The sequence below is a fragment of the Lissotriton helveticus genome, chromosome 12 (assembly GCF_964261635.1).
Source record: "Lissotriton helveticus chromosome 12, aLisHel1.1, whole genome shotgun sequence".
Classification (NCBI taxonomy): Eukaryota; Metazoa; Chordata; class Amphibia; order Caudata; family Salamandridae; genus Lissotriton; species Lissotriton helveticus.
Window position 1 is genome coordinate 582,218,808 of NC_136073.1, and position 17,960 is coordinate 582,236,767.

Here is a 17,960-nt window from a genome sequence, read left to right on the forward strand (position 1 = left end):
CCTTGCACGAAGTGCCTGGATGTACTGCGTGGCTTGAACTCCATTTTTGTTTGGGCAATGCAGAGATTTGATACAGTGGGGGTTTCGGTCACCTCTTCTTTCCCACCCTTTTGTTTCTATATGGACTTATTGGCTGTTGAGATTTTTCCATTATCCTACCAAACTAATACTGATCGTTAACTAGTGATAAACAACAGACAAGGGGTATGGGGTAATTGTCAATGCACCTATCTTAATGTCCAAAGGTTAAGATTTTTACAATATTCACAGGTGCAGAGAATCAGAGGCTCAATACCCCTTAAACCTCCTAGGAAATAAATCCTATAAATGTGCAACAAAAACAGTGATTCAGCACTACAACAAGTCAAGAAATTAGTATAATTTGCAAATATAGGCAACGTAAGAAGAGGCACATGAATTCAGCAGGTTCTTATTTCTTGGTTTCTTTATTGAAAAAATCTTCTTTAAAACGACCGTAGCCAACGCGTTTTGACCCAGAAGGTCTTCTTCAGGGCAATCACAATAATAACGGTATTTCTTAATTCCTTTCTCTACTTTTTCTGAACTTCTACTTGGTCCCTCACTCTAAATGGGAGTACTAGTTGGACCTTGTATTCACCAATGACATCAACAAAGTAGGTATAGCTTGTTCAGTGAATTCTTAATGGATTATTTCCAATAATTCATTCCAGTACGGACAAGGATTTTTAGCCCATGGCTATTTGATATTTCTAGGGACCGCTTCCTCCACGTAGCGAAAATCGTGACCGCTGACTTGTGGCAGGTTTACCAAGATTTTCGATAATCAGCATCTACAGAGAAAGTGATTTTCAAGTCAGTGTTTCCAGTCCCACCAGTATCACCTCATAGAGTGTCCCTTGTCTCCAAGTGGTTTACATATCCAACTCTCTAGTTGAGGTTAAATGTTCAAATCTCAATGTCTCTATGATCAAGTGTCTTCTTAAAGACAATGGATTTCCAGCTGATTTTGAATCATTTATTTCCCCTCCTATTTTTCCAGAGTGAGGTCCCATGTGGGCCCACTTTCACTTAAAGATCCTTCAAGCCTTGTTTTATTAGTTTCTGCCTTAGCTGGCAAGGGTCCAGTGCACATGTGTTCCTTGTGGTCTGCTGCTAGAGTCGCTGGGCCTGATTCAGAGTTGTATTAGGACAATGGGCCGGATATCCTGTCCACCTTATTACAAGTGCACTGTATCTAATGGCACTTGAAATAAGGTGGACAGGATATCTGTCACGTTTGTGACAGAGTAACCCATTAATCAAACTCGAAATCAGGCCCGCCGTCTCTTAGCTTGTTGGTGATAGACGGCCCTCATGTTGCCACAAAACTAGTTCTGTTCAGACTCATCAGCCAAGGCCCTGTTTACTCTTCCTGGTGTGGCACATTGACTCTGTTGAATCTGTGCTTAACGTTCACATTTGTGGTTAAAGTGGACATCTCCCAGTGAGCCGTTTGCATTCTACTGCCCATCTCCAGTCCGTTCACTTGCAGATTGGCTTTATTCATCGCTCCAGTTATTGGTTGTGAATTCGAGTAAAGTTTCCACAGACATCTGTCTATTCAAGTTTGAAGATCCAGGACCATTGCAGCTTGTTCTGTGGATACTGGGTCTTAAGGCGATGTCAACTCTGCCACTTCTCTTTCCTAAACTTCTTAATCCAGTACTTTGGTGATCTGCCTTCCTCTTCCTTTCTGCAGCTTCCTCTAGTGCCATGATTTTGGTGCCCTAGCCGATTACCCATCTCCTCAGTCCTCTGTTGTCTTTTCTACAGCACACCTCAAATCAGTAAGGACTACGACGAAGAAGATGGAATGGGTGTAATGGGAATATCAGTAAGTTACCAAAGCATTGCCACATATCTCCGGGTCACCAAGGACATAATGACCCAGTCCTGGGCTTTCCTATTACAAACAGGTGCCAGGGGCCTCAAGTTGCCAGGGTCCAAGCATAAGTAGGTCAATCAATCCAGGTTTTTTTCTTTTTCACTCAGGGATATATAATCCTGGTAAACCTTTGATGAAACCAGGACTGCAAGTACCACAATGCAAAGAAAACACCTGGACTGGTTTAGCAACTCGGTGTGGACATGGGAAACGTGAGTACCCTGCATTGTTTTCTGGTGCCTTATGTCAGCCGAATCAACTAAAGTGAACTGGGGCTGAAACTCCCAGAATGCATTACTCTGTTAAAAACCAAGGATTGGAGCGCTGAGCCCTTGTTGACATGGAGTCATCTGGTAACCTTTTAAGTTAAAGCTGGTTAGGCAGCGCAGCTCTCTCGTTGCAAAAGACTTATTGGAGACATGTCTAGGGCTGACCTACACAGCAACTCCGCCCTTTGCTTTCTATTGGCCTTTTGTTTTGTCGCTCTTATTTTCTTACTTTCTATTCAACTGTTTTATTTGCTGTAGCCTGTCCCGCTAGTCTTTGTCCCTTTTGTGGAACATAGACTGTTTACCATCTCTCTGTTGTCTCCTTTTATCCATACAAAAGTGTTTGTTTTTCTGAAAAAAGTGTTCTTCTAAAAAGCTAGGCAGTCCATGTGTTTCCCGATTCCCTGTGTTTTCCCAACTCTCCCTGCACATTTCTTTTTATAACGTAAAAAAAATCTGTTTCCACCACTATGTCCTCCAAGCTGCTCTTACGTATGCTTTCACTTTAAACAGCTTCACCCTTTGCCACCTTTTTCTGAGCGTTTTAGCTCCATGTTGCATTCTCTCTGTTTATATGTTTACACCTCTCCTCTACGTCCACATTGCTTTGTCTCCATTTGCTTTATTCCCCTCACCAGCGGGTTGCTTCTCCCAAGGTAATAGCCAGAAAATTAAAGTAATCCCCACTTTGACATGAAAGCTCTGCTGGCACAAAGCAAGTCAACCGACCACTCCCTAGAAGAGCTCCACTGTCTCTTCCACTCAGACATCTATCCATTCATTCTTTCACCCTTCCATACCCCCGCTGATATCCACAATTTCACTTTTAAATTCTTACATCCATTCATTTTTTCATTCATCATTCAATTTTTCCCCATTCCCTCAATCCATCCACTCTGCCATTCACCGTTTCAACCATCCACTCTACCCATTCACTCTGCTATCCATCCTTCTACTGTGCTATTCATCCATTCACTCTACCATCCTTTCACTCATCCAAACACTCTGCCATCCATTCGCTCATCCTTTCACCCACTCATCCATCCCTTTAACATCCAATCCTTTCCTTTCAACTGTCCATCCATCCCTTTACCGGTCGATCCGCCTACCCATTAACTTATTCTTTCACCCATTCATTCAGCAACCCAGACATCAATCCATCAACTCATCCCTCCAGCCTTTCCTTCGCCCTTCCTTCTATTCGATATTTCTCTTCCTGCTTGCTCTCCTTTTTATGCTACATTCCTTCATAGTGTCAATTATGAGATTTTTTTTTGCCGAGCTGCAAACTGAAGAGGACCATAAAGGGCCCCACCCCCGCTGTAGCTGTCAAAGCAAGAGGTTCAGTTTTTTATTTTTTTAAACTAATCCAACTCAGATCAGTAAATAAAAAACGTTTGGCCTGCGTTCCTACAAAATGGCGCAGCTGGACGCGTAGGCTTTTTTTCATGTTTATTAGCCATGCTGCACAGCATGCCTAAAAGTAATGTCAACGCCAATAAGTCCCAGATGTGTGGCCTACTGGCTAAGCCAATGCTTGTTTCATGTTTGATATCTGTATACTATAACCTGTATGTGGAGTTCCACGCACTGAATGGCTGGTGAGAGGAATTTGGGGCTGTGGGGAAAGGTTTGAAGGGGGAGGCGGGGGCAGGGGTCGCTGGTGCAGAACCCAGACATTCAGAAAGAAAAGGAACAACGATACAAAAGAAACGCAGAAGGAGGGAGCGGCTGCGATAATGCACAGAGCTCTGGTAGCTGGACTTTGAAGTCTGCAGGTGGCGGCAGGTGGTGGCAGTCGGCTGGGCGGAGGCCACCTGCTTGGATCTGAGCCGCGCGGATCCCGTGTCTGGGCGCAGGGCACACCTGGCTCAGGGGGGGACGTTTACACAGGTGAAACCAAAGACGGACTCTGCCATGGACAAAGTACACGGTGTTGTTTGGGTCCGGCCCGAAGAGGAGGCGGGCGTGAGAAGCCAGAAAAATACAATCTCCCACGGCTGAAAATATTCTGAATGGCACTGTGTGATCGAGTGAAGCGAGCTCTCCCGCCGCTTTTGGGAGCTTCCCATAGGGATTTCTTCTACCAGCAATGTTTTTATTTATTTATTTAATTTATTTATTTATTTAATGCGATTTTATGGCCAAGGTGTACCTTTTACTCCTCATTTGGGAGGAAATTTGGTCATCCATCCATCTCTCTAGCTTTCCTTCTCTCCATCTATCCTTTCTACAACCTCTTCTCCCTTCCTCCTTCCCTCTGTGCTGACTTGTTCCATTTCCTTCCCACCGTGACCTCGCTATCAATCTAATCTCTCTTGCAGAGTCCTTGAAGTGCTTTTCTTTAAGGCACAGTGTGTTCAATCGAAGTCAAAGAAACCATAAGCAACATTTCAAAGGTTTTGTGTGACACACACAACACCAGCACCCGCTGCCAACGTCGGCGGTTTCATGAAGCGTCATTGGGTGGCACGCGGACTGGCACTGCTTGTAATGACAGGCCATGTGGCACTTGCCTGCATGTGGCGGGCCACAAGATGGCGTCCGGTGAGGCCTCGGGTGCGATATCTGAGCATATCTCAAGTGAGAGCAGCTGTGGCGTGAGAACGGGCTGCAGTCAAAACAAATAAACTATAGGAAGGGGCGCCCCCTTCTATGCAGAATTACTGTCCGTTGTGCCAAAAATGAGTGCTGCAAGAACTCGCGAGAAGACGCTTCAGGTCTGACTGTACAGTGATCAGTCCCAACTTGTCCCCTGAGGCCTGACTTCGGGGAAACCACAACAAGAGTGCGGAATCACTACACAGCATCCTGTTACACTGTAGCAGCAGTGGAGTTAGGACGTGACCACAGGTTTGACATGGCTTCCCAAACCGTGTGATCTGGGTCAATCCATTTTCTATACTAGGACCTGTTTATTTATGTGTAAAAGTTGGAAGCACTTCGAAATGCGCTCGATATTTTTAGAAGGTGCTGGATGGATAGACGAAGAAAAGGGATATTTAGTTTACGTTTGAAAGGGTTTTTATTTTTGGCTAGCCTCTCTGACACTACAGCTTTTACAAGAACTTGGAATCTCAACTTTCTTGGTTAAATAACTAATTTCCTCTAAAATGATGTAAATGAACACCTGTTTTGGCTTTGTCGTGGTTTGTGAACCCGATAACTGGTTTTAGTTTTTCGTCAAATGGATATCAGTTTGACGAATATTCGGGACAACAGGCCACTCCTGCCTAATAGTACCCAGCCTACAGGGAAGGCCCCGATGGGGAGATGGTCACTTGGCCACAGTATATTTTTCTACCTCTACTTTACTCCTGCCTCTCGCCCTATGTGCGTTTCAGACTAACGCGGACGCACACATGCGTGCACAGACATGAGAGAAGCACAGGATCTAGCTATCAATGGCGCGGCAAGTGAAATGACACCGGGACACGTGAGTCTCGGGGGCCACTACACTACAGTTGTTTATTTTATTTTTAGAGTTTTCTATAGCACGAACCAGACCCATGATAGGGTATCAGAGCGCTTTACATAAAGAGCAGGGTGTACACATTTAATGGAGAACATTGCATACAAAAAACATAATATAAAACTAACAGAGAATAGCAGCATTGAGAATTGTTCTGCACGCGAAAGTAAGTTCAAGTTCATGTAGGTCTTAACTTCGCAGTCTCAGTGACCTGCGAGTGGATTTAGTTAGGATGTTGTAGAGCTGGTGTCGTGATTGTGCGGATTTAAGGAAGGAATTTGCTCATCAAGAAATATTTTTGCTTCTTTTTTAAAGAGAGGAGTAGAGGAGATTATTCTGATGTATGGTGGAAGAGAGTTCCATATTCTTGGCACTGCTCCGGAGAATGCTCTGCTGGAAGTTTTTGTCTTCTTGAAGCGTGAGGGTTTCAGAAGTAGATTGTCTGCGCTCGTTGAATGCCTGTTTCCTCCACATAAGGTACGTTTTTGGGCTAGGTACTGAGGGTATTGTGGTATAGCGCCTTGCGAGTGATGCAAGCCATTTTTAGGTGGATTTGAGCTTTGTAGGGTAGCCAGTTGAGTGCATTCAGGTGTGGCAATATGTGGTCATATTTCCTAGATCCTGTTAAGAGTCTTGCTGGGGCATGGAGACAGGCTTTTAGAGGAGCGGTTGAGATTTTGGGAAGCCCTGAGAGGGTGGTACATCCGTATTCCAGCCTCAAGATAACTATAGACTGAACTGCAGTTTTGAGGTCCGAGTTCTCGAGGAATGGTTTCATTTTTCTGAGATAGCTGAGGTGGAAGCGGGCATTTTTCACCAACAGGTTGATGTGAGTTTGCATATTAAGGTTCTTATCCAGAGTGATTCCAAGTGAAATGGAGGAGTCCACCAAAATCGGCATGCAGTTCAGAGCAGTGACATTTTGGCCCACTCCTTTGTCTCAGTGGAGTTATTCGGGTGGAAATGAAAAGAAACTCTGCTTTTTGAGAGTTTAGCTTGAGGAAGTTGCTCGATAGCCATTGGACAGTCCTTCCGAGAGCTAGATCCATGGTCCTTATCTCTTCGATAGAGGAGATCTTGATGTACAGTTGGGTGTCATCCGCATACATGTGGAAGGAGATGTTCGCCTGCTGTAGTAGATAGGTAAGTGGTTCGACGTGTAGGTTGAATACCATAGGAGATAGGGTGGAGCCTTGTGGAACTCCTAGTAGGTTAAGTGAGGAAATGGAGAGTTTTTTGTTGATCATATATGATTGCGTTCTGTTTTCCAGGAAGGATTTGAACCATTGAAGGACTTTACCAGATAAACCCATCCTGTTTTCTAGTCTTCTTAGTAGTTTGTCGTGATTGACCATATCGAAGGTCAATGCCTTTGTTTTATGACCAAATCAGGAGAAGGGCAGGGGCGTAGCTATCAATAGTGCAGCAAGTGCAGTTACACCAGGGCCTAGGGGTTTGAGGGGCCCTCTGTCCCCACATATAGCAGTTTTTGTTCTACCAAGCCAGGGTAGGAGGCCCATTTTACTTGTCATAGCTAGCGTGCAATGCCGCTGCACTGTCTCGCAGTGTCTCTCTCTCTCTCTCTCTCTCTCTCTCTTTCCCTATATATATATATATTCACTGAAAAAACCATAGGTTTCACACCAGTTATAGTTAGGTGGAAATTTTACTCGCATAAAACCATTGAAATTCCGACGTTATAGTTAGTTGGACTCACTATAACTTGCGCGTGCAATGCACTGCTGATGACGTCACATATTACATCACTCATGACATGGTCAGTGACATCAGTCATGACATCACTGATGACATCTCAAATGACATCACTGATGACAACATCCTTGTGACAAAGTGGCAGACCTCCTATCAGCATAAAATAACCTTTGACACACACATTCAAAAATAGAAACTAACATTTTCTTAAAAAAAGGAGAAACCAATACCAATTACAACAACTTATTAGGCAATTCCAACATCTACATACACATCCACTCATTCACCAACAGTTCTATATAGTCACTCATGCATGTACTTACTCATCATATTTACTCATACACCTATACATCCTGTTACACACTAATACTCATCCATATAGTTACTCACACACAAATTCACACATGCAAATAAACTATCAAAAAACCATTTACTTGATTATACTGCTATATACACACCACTACACATACTTCTACAGAAACGGAAACATATTTACTCTCTTAAACAATCAATTATAAAAACACATACTCACTAACCCACCCATACACACAATCATCCACCCATACAGTCTTGCACACATGCTGTCTTCAAAATACATACAAATAGTGAGTCACTCATTCATGCATCTGTGCTTTAAGAAATATCCCCCACCGAACCATACAGACACTGATACTGATACTCAAAAAAACAACTAATAACCCATATACACACTCATGTAGCTACTCACCAACCCATGGAGCCACTTATACACAAAGTGAGACACAGATACAGATATTTAAATATTTAAACATTACTCGCTAATATATGTATTCACTAAAATACATTTAATAAGTCAGTTAACCAATCAATTTTACACAAAAAACATCCATTTAGACATTTATTTACCCATTTATTCTTCCATCAACCTTTAGATATACATATATAAAAAATATTTATTTTTCAGAAAGATACACATTCACTGGATGATGTCATCAGTGATGTCATTTGAGATGTCATCAGTGATGTCATGAGTGATGTCACTGACCATGTCATGAGTGATGTAATATGTGACGTCCTCAGCAGTGCATTGCACGCGCAAGTTATAGTGAGTCCAACTAACTATAACATGGGAATTTCAATGGTTTTATGCGAGTAAAATTTCCACCTAACTATAACTGGTGTGAAACCTATGGTTTTTTCAGTGAATTTAATAGGTTTTTTAAATGCTAATTCCTAACTATAACTGGTGTGAAACCTATGGTTTTTTCAGTGAATATATATATATATATATACAATTTCTATGGCAAAATGAAACCCCTCATTTTGTTCCTTTTCAAATTAAATGTATTAAGTGTTACCACTTTATTCCAATCAAGATGACTCCAGGTGTGCGATACTTTTGTCATAAGTAAGACTGTTAGCATTCTAGTTGTTCTTTAGAACACTCTGGGACATTCTGTCATTGGGCTATAGTTGGGCTACATCTGGCTGATATTTGGGCTACATTTGGGCTCTTTTGTCTCTGGTGGCCATCTTGGGAGACTGCATATCAGAATTTCTTTTATGAAATATAAGAGGATTTGAGAAGTCACTCAAAATGTGCCCTAATTTTTCTTTCTTCAGCACTAATCATAATTTCTATGGCAAAATGAACCCCCTCATTTTGTTCCTTTGCAAATTAAATGTTTTAAGTGTTACCACTTTATTCCAATCAAGATGACTTCAGGTGTGCCATACTTTTGTCATAAGTAAGACTGTTAGCGCTCTAGTTGTTCTTTAGAACACTCTGGGACATTCTGTCATTGGGCTATAGTTGGGCTACATCTGGCTGATATTTGGGCTACATTTGGTTTTTTTTTGTCTCTGGTGGCCATCTTTGGGCTACATTGGGCTACATTTGGGCTCGAACATATATATATAGCCCAATGTAGCCCAATATATATTTTTTCAAAGTAAATTTTCGTAAAAACCACTGGAGCATATATCTTGAGACATAGCAAAGGCACATCGGGGTACCAGTCCCTACAATTTTGCCAAGTTTGGTGGAAATCCATTCAGCCGTTCGGGCTAAAAGTGAGTCCAACCGCCCTATGGAAATTAACATGGGGAAAACACGTTTTGGGACCCCCCTTTTATCTCGACCCCCGCTTGACGGATCCCCCCGAAACTTTCAGGGAAGGAGCGAGGCAAAGTTAAGGAAAATTACAGGCAGATCCTTCATTCGGCGCCAAAGTTATTCCCAATAAATGTTGCGGATTTCCTATGGAAAACAATCCTAACTATAACTACCTACTGGCGACCGCCAGTAGGTAATATACTCACGCATACACACACACAAACACACACACACATACACACATATCTGAGTGCCCACACTTGGGGTGTTCACCAGCGGAGCAGCTTGCTGTCAGCAGGGCGGGTGCTGCTGTGCAAGATAAGGAGCAGTGTGGTCACAGTGTGTCGAGTCCGAGCATCAGTGTTGCGCAGAAGATGCGGTACCACCAGGCCACTCTAAAGAGGACAGAAGATATTTTTACACCCTTCACCAGCACACTCTCGCTATTGCTGGGTAGGCATGTTGTGACCTTGTTAATCTAAAGCATGATGCAGGCGGATGTGGTTAGAGCCACAGAGACACGACTGGAGGCCTGAAAACCAGGGTCGGACAAGGGCAAAAAACATAGGCCATACACCAAATAAAAGTTTAGAGAATTAGGTAGCTAAAAAAGTGTTACATGTTTGCAAACTGAGGCAGTTTTGAAGACCGCTGCATATGGGAGACTGTATGGATTTGTGCTTGCTGCAGGCAATGTTTGTTTTTATATCATGGAAATGAGCAGTAAAATCAGACCTGCAGACCAGAAGACAGAGCTACAAACAAATAAGCATTTGCAATGCAATAGGTCTCGCATTTGTTAAAGTTAGAGCGGTTGGCATTGAAAATAACAATGTCTTTTACTTTTGTTTTATTTTATTTGCAGTGGAGTTATTATATTTGCTTAGCATTATTGCTAAATGGTATAAAAAAGCAAAAGTAAAAAACATTGTCTTTTTCAACGCCAACAGCTCTAACTTTAAAGAATGTGAGACCTATCACATTGGAAATGCAATCGGTCTCACATTTGTTGGAGTTGGAGTTATTAGCATTATATATGCCAATTCTTTTTATCTAGCCATGTTGCAGGGTGCAGTACCATATTTGCAATAAGAGGTCCCATGGGACTGCTTTTGGCCACATATAGTACTGCACCCTTCAAAGTTGGAATTATTGCCATTATAAATGGCAAAGTTTTTTTATCTAATCCAAAGTAAGCAGATCCAAATCCTTGGTCTGTCTCCCTGGGCACTGTATTTGCTGGATACCCAGCTATTTTAATCAATAAAGATACTGAGAATATTTCTTGAATTCTTTACTTCATGTTATTCCAATTATTTCATAAACGATGTTGTATTCACATCAATCTTTTAAGCTTTTCAACATTATATACTTGTAATGTGATCCATTATATGCATCACATTATATATTCAATGATCCCAATGCATTTCGGCGTCTAGCGCCTTCGTCAGGGGATGAATCTGTGAAAATAACAATGGTTCTATGACTTGTGTGCATATGAATTACCACCACTAGGTCACTAGGTCATATAACTTAACATTTATGCATAGACTATTTATACCTGGTTCAAAACAATTCTAAACGTAAACGTTCTCAGGTTCTCAGCGGCAGCTCCTCCACTAAGGCAGAGGAGCGTTGCCCCACTGCTCTTTGAGCAGTACAAAAACAAAAAATCTAAATGAAAATAAGGTTATTATCATTTTATTTTTCAGCACTGGTTCAGTATGGTTACATTTCAGGTGCGATAAAGGGATGGACTGTCGTCCCAGCCAGCAGGGGGAGAAGTGGTGTGTACTTTCTAAGTGCGCATGACAGGTTGGCCGACTGTTTTGGGCTAGCCAAACAGTCACGTGCATTTACGATTTCTCCACCCGGCTGCATTGCACAGCCTGGATCGAGAACATATACAGGCTCTCACTTCCTGCCTGAGTGCTGAACCAGGGTGCTCAGACGAATCACAACACTGCTGTCATGCTGGTGACAGGAGTGTCATGATTGGCTAGGGGGGTCTGGGAGCCTGTGTGCTTCCTGCTTCACTTGACAGAAGGGCCGAGGAGAGGCAGTGGCAGGTAAGTCCATTTTATTTGTTTTCCGAATCCCCCTCCACACCAGCCGGCCACCCCCTAATACTATTCATTAGCGGCCGCCACTGTTGGTTCTGGGTTTCAAAATCTGGTTTCCCCACACCCCATGCCTATTTTCAGTGGCATAGCAGGTGTTCTATAAGCCACAATTAGAGCAATGAAAATGGGATCCTGGGCTTCCGGTGGACTAGTAAAAAGTGCAGTAATAGGGTGCAGTAAGAAGGCCCCCTGCATCCTTGATCCCAGAACATCCAGCTATTTATTATTCCACCACCTTACAATTCTTATCTCCTGATCTCACTCTACCATGTTATTTTTCATCCCCACTTCCTCCCCTTTTCATTGTTTTTATAGGTTTCTCTTACTTGTTTCTCATCCTTTCTCAATTTGTTGCCTTTCTCTCTCTTCAGATCAAATCTGAACATGGAAATAGGTCCCAGTCCCCAAAAACGAGTGCTGCTTCTTAACACTTGCAGCCTCCCGCAGAAATTACGCAGGGCAGTAGTCAGCAGCACCTTGTAGATTGGTCAAAGACGGAGCAGTAGCACTTCTTCTTACAACAAGTGTCTGAGTAAAACTCATAATAGCTGTCAAAAGGGGCTTATGGGGCCAAGGAGTGGGGATAGGGTGTATGTTGAGTGCTATGAACCAGGAGACACGAAAGAGGTCCAAGAAGTGAGTGCAAGGACCTAGTCGGAAACTACCACTGCTGTCAAAGTAGAGCCGCAGAGTGCATGTGAGTGTGTGCGTGTGTCAACTAAAATAATCGCCTTTAGTATGATGTTTTTATGAATTTTGGGCTTTTTATAGAATTTAATTCCTTCCTATTATGCTTATTACTTTTTTTTATTAACTTCAATGATGTCACACTGTGATGTCATCAAGGTCAATGACGTGGCCAGATTTTGTCAAGCGAACGGTCAAAAGTCATGTGATGAGGTCATTGTGGAGTCAAAGAATGCATGTGATGTCAACTGTGCTTTCCATGCTATTTTAGGAAAGTGCCATTGGCCTGGAAATAGCTGCCAAACATGCACAGACATTATGTCATCTTGTCCTTGGTGAGATTGTTGTCAAAATCAGACACCTGAGAGTTTTCTTGGCTCATCACAGATTCAACAAAGAAAACAGCAGCCTGGAGCTCAGGTGGAGACCTGTCCAAGCCCAGAATACTCGTTTATGGTAATTCTTTGGTACAGACTCTGAAGCAGCTCAGCATACTTCAGAACATTCTGTATGTACTTCCTACAATAAATGATGTCCCACAATAAGTGCTGCTTATTTTAAAAGGTGTTACTAGTCCTAACCTTTGCATTTAAAAAAAATCCATTCCGGCCTTTGTGTAAAACTACCATCCAAGTCTTTAAAAACAAGGCATTTGGCCATGAGCAGACCGGTCATCTTCTGAGTTCCAAATCATACAAAGCTAGCTCGATTCGATTCAAAATCTTTATTCGGATTACACAGAAATCCATAAAAGTACAATCATAAAAATACAATTCAGCATATTCAAAATTACAGTACCTAAGTGCAATTGATGTTTATACAGTGCATATGAGTACAAGTAACAAATCATATATTTCATATATTTCCAACTCTTGGGTAAAAGAAGATCAATAATCATAAAGAGTACAAAAGTGAATTAGGGGCATTCCATACTTCTACGAACATTGAAAATAACTTTTAAGAAAGTACTTGTGCGGAATATAAGTTCATCATTTTCTAATTTTAGAAGCATAAGATAGGACTGATTCAATGAGAGAGGTCTAAATTTTTTAAAATATGGGGTTAAAAACCATTTAATATATTTCATATAAAATTTACACATAAAAAAGAAATGTAAATCACTTTGTTTACTTATTCCATCACAAGGGCACGGGATATATCCATGTGGGCTGTGTCCCAAGGGAAAGCAGAGGGCAAACTTTATCGTTCCTGCTCTCATTCTAAAAAGTAACGATCTTTCCCAATTGCACATAGGTAATAACAGATACAGTGGTAATTGGTGAGTTGGTAAGTCATTATTAATATAGGACACAACAGTTTGTTTTCGCATCTCTTCTGACAGTCTATTTCCATTATAAATGGCATATAGTTCGAATTGAACTTCCTTTTTATCGGACCTCTTAATATGGGATGGATTATCAAAGAGGTCTCCTCTGTCTATGCTAGACAAACTTTCTTGTATACCTCGGAGCCATGGGATCTTATTCCATTTATCACAGGCTAGGCACTCACTCAAAATGTCCTGTGTTAGGCTGGCATAATCATTTGCCCAGATAGCCAGCCAAAATAGTGCGGGCCTAGCAGCAATAAAATCACTAATATAGGGAATGTTCAGCTCTGAGTGGCAAATATATCCTGATGATGAAATGGGGACCCCCAGTAGTTTCCTACATAGCCGATTCTCTTCTTTTTGTATGGTAGGTGTTTTTGAGGAACCCCATATTTCCGCGCCGTAGGTTGCCACTGGTATACATTGGAGCCTATATATCTTTAAAATGGCTTTTGTTGCTCCAATCTTCCTTGGTTTGGGGAGGGATAAAATTGAATTTATAGCCTTTGAGAACTTGCCTGTGGCGTGGGCAATATGCCCACCCCACAGGCCGCTCGCAGCAAAGACTATGCCTAAATAAGGGAAATTTTTTGTTGAGAGCAGCTTATCGACTCCTATCGTAATTGAGTTTAGTTGCCTAGCACCCGGCCCACAGGACATGATGAATGATTTTTTAAAATTTACTTTAAGATCCAAATTCCCCATATAAAATGAGAAGTCCTTGACTAGTGCACGTAGGGCATTTGGTGTCAATCCCATGAGCACAGCGTCATCTGCATACAGAAGACAGGGTAATAGGCCTCCTTTGATTTTAGGGACATCGGAGGTAACCGTCTTAAGAGAATTGCTCAGGCCATTTATATAGATAATGAATAACAGGGGTGCTAAAACGCACCCCTGTCTCACACCTCTTTGTACACTAATTGGCCCAGAAACTGTTCCCTCCATATCAATCCGAACCTGTGCCTTTGTGTCTTTATGCAGGTGTGCGAGGAAATGTACCAAAGGGGGGTCCAGGCCATGCGACAAAAGGATCGACCACAATTTTGACCTATTTACTAGGTCGAATGCGGATGATAAGTCCATAAATGCAAGGTAAATGGGAGATGCCTTAGCTATGTTATATTTACTAATTAAAAGATTTAAATTTAGGCATTGTTCAAGGGTCCCAACCCTGCATCTAAAACCCATTTGGCAACGGTCTAGTACCCCCATTTCCTCAGCCCAGTCATTGACTCTATTATATAGTACCCTGCCCATGATCTTCAGTGTGTTGTCTAGGAGTGAAATAGGCCTATAATTTACAGGGTCAGATCGTTCTCCCTTTTTATAAATCGGCACTATAATACTTGTGGACCAAGATGCGGGTATTGGGGCATAAGTTAAGCTATTAAAAAGGTTCACAAGAATATCCCCCCAAAGTTCTGGTTTGTACTTAATTATGTCTATTGGTAGGCCATCAGGCCCGGGTGCCTTGCTACCAAGGCTCTGATTAATGGCCATAGTGACTTCCCCCACGGTGATTTCTAGGGGTTCTAGCGTTCCTTGGGCATACTCTTCTGTATCGGCTCCAGGACTAGCATATATTTTGGAAAAATGCAATTCCCATTGTTCACTCGCTATAATACAGCTAGTTGGTATTAATTGCTTGCCCATCTCACGCATCTTTTTAACAGCAGGCCAGAAGGTCGTACTGCTCCCTAGTGCAGCAGCAGTTGTTAATGCCTCCCATTGCTCAACTAACAGACCAGCCTTTCTTGAGCCTATGGCTATTTTATAGTTTTGTCTAGCGGCCCTCACATCCCTTATGCTTCTGGGTTTGCAATTTAAAGCTCTGCGAAGAGCTTTATTTGCTGCTGAGCAATGGCGGTCAAACCACCGTGGTTCAGGGGTAGACAATTTAATAGGCACACTTAAGAGTGATTTTATGATATTACATAATTTAGTAAAATCTTTAACTATTCTTTGATGATTCTTATCATTCAGGGAGCAAGATTCAATTAACAGACCATGGGTACTTATGATTGTATTTATTACTTGGCCACTGTCTATTCCTCGCCATTTTAATCTTAAATTATTAGTTGAGGCCACAATATCCCTTGCTCCCAGGAGGCGAACAAAGGCACTAGGAGAACCTAAGCCAATATTAACCTCCAGGGCATTGTGATCCCCAAAGGCAGTTTCAAGGACACCAGCCTTCTTGACTCTATCTATTAGGTCAGATGACATAAAGATATAGTCCACTGTACTAGAGAATTCTTGTCCTCTGAAGGTTGGAATATAGGTATATGGCTCATTTTTATTAACGTCCATTATGTCTGTTAAGATATATTCATTTAAAAAGTGTTCTAATTCTTTACCCCGTTTATAAGCCCTATCTGTTTGTGCGTTATCCATTTCAGATGTTTTAAACTTTGCATTAAAATCTCCTGCTAAAATTGTCCTAGTGCTCACCTGATTATTAGATTTTTCCGCTATTTTTGATAGTTCCCCGAAAAGATCTATATAATTCTTATTCGGAGTTGAGTTGAAATCATTGTTGTAGAAGTTGATTATATAGTATGGAAGGCTATTGGTATACTCAATTATCTGAATATTTGGGTTTTTAGAGGGGATCAATTTTATGGTCCCCCCTATATTTATCTTAAACCCTATTAATAATCCTCCCATCGGGCGGCCAAAAATAGGCATTTTGGCCTTAATACAATAACAGTGGAATCCTTCTATGTGTACTGCTGACAGTGCCCAGGTTTCCTGCAATAGTATTATATCTTTATCTGATATAACCTTTAGCCATTCTGAATCAGTGACCCTATGTTTGAGGCCTGCGACATTCCAACTTATAATCTTAAATTCCTTATTTTGCACCCTTAAATTTTCCCTGCCACTCTTTGACCTAACATCCCGAATACTAGTGTGACACCCCGGCTCTTGGATCCTCTGTTTATCCAATTTATAGGTGGTAGCATGTTCCTCCTTTTCTTTGCAACAATCATTAGAGGATAACCGAGGATAATATGGGGCTGGAATATGTTCCACAGTAAGTGTTAGTTGATCTTCCCCACAAGCTTTTTGAACCTGTTGGTTCCTGGGGACACTTGACGAATCATTTTGGTCCACAATGCAGCCCCACCCATCATGGGTCTCTTCCATTTTGTGTGACATATCAAGTCAATCATTCTCATCCATTCGAGAGAGGGGATGGAATAAATTAGAGAGAGGTATATGCCAAGTATCCTTGGGGTCATAGATCTGATAAGAGTCCCTCGGTTTGTTGGCATATGAGTTATGATTATAAACCTGTGGGTAATTTGGGTATAACAGTGGGCTACAAGGATCGGTATTCCTATTATAACAATTGTTGACCACCGAGTTCATAGGAGTATCTAACCTATATGGTACTTTTGGTCTATTGCTCTTAGGATGATATGAAGTAAACATGGGTTGGGGGTGGGGGGAGCCATTTCCATTATAGTACCTCTGAGCCTGATTTGACGATGAGGTAGATCTAGGCAAACCTTCTAGTCTCCAGTTGTTTAGGGTACTATGATTTCTATTCTTCCTTGATGGATTACAAATAGGTGGAGGCTTCATAAGGGCTTCTGGATAGAAATAGCTCAGGTTGTGGGTAGTAATTCCCCCCTCCCCGTCCCCAGGGTACCAATCACTAATATGCGTGACCAATCTATGATCTTTAAAATTAACAATGATGATATCTCCTTCGATGTCCTTTGGTCTCAATCCCACCCACTGACATCGCCTGACCGACACTATATCACCATTTAGATGTGGGGGTAGGGGTCTATTTTTCCTTAGCCAATGAATGACCTTATTTTTTAAGCTTGAATGATGTTCATGACTATCGTTTGATATAGGTGGGACCCCTGTGAGGATGATAACAAAATTTAGGGAATCCGGGGGCAGGTCAACTATATTTCTTGTTCTCATAGTTGTCGCAGGGATCGTACCATTAGAAATATCTGCCATATGGTTACTTCTTTTTTGTATCCCTATATTAAGGTGAGAGGTATCCTTACTTTTTTTATCTGATGTCGTCGTCAGTTTGTCAGATGGTTTAGTACATGCCACTAAGTTAGATCTCCCCACAGCAGACTTATTAATGACTGGGGGAGGCCCAATATGTTTCTTTGACGATTCAGTGGGAGGTGGTTTGGCAACTTGGTTCTTATCGAGATTTGCCTTTTGTCCGTCAAGGATCTGATCCATTTTTCCCCCTAATGTTTTGATCCTTTCAGTGAGTGGGAGTATCAGAGCCTTGATAAGATCATCAATATCTTTAAGTAAGCCTGCATAGCTTGGGACAGATATTGATTTAGCAGACACATTCCCTCCTAAATCCCTTTT

General features: G+C 41.9%; 1 protein-coding gene and 1 long non-coding RNA gene across 3 annotated transcripts in view; one reads left to right on the forward strand and one right to left on the reverse strand.

Annotated features, from left to right (window-relative positions):
* ADGRG1 (adhesion G protein-coupled receptor G1) overlaps positions 1–17,960 on the reverse strand; it is a 431,161-nt gene that overhangs the window by 287,297 nt on the left and 125,904 nt on the right. The gene's annotated exons all lie outside the window — the stretch shown is intronic.
* LOC144799372 (uncharacterized) overlaps positions 1–17,960 on the forward strand; it is an 87,080-nt gene that overhangs the window by 48,551 nt on the left and 20,569 nt on the right. Inside the window, exon 2 of the long non-coding RNA XR_013603799.1 lies at positions 14,580–14,690. This is a non-coding gene — a long non-coding RNA (uncharacterized LOC144799372). The remainder of the gene's footprint in view (positions 1–14,579; positions 14,691–17,960) is intronic.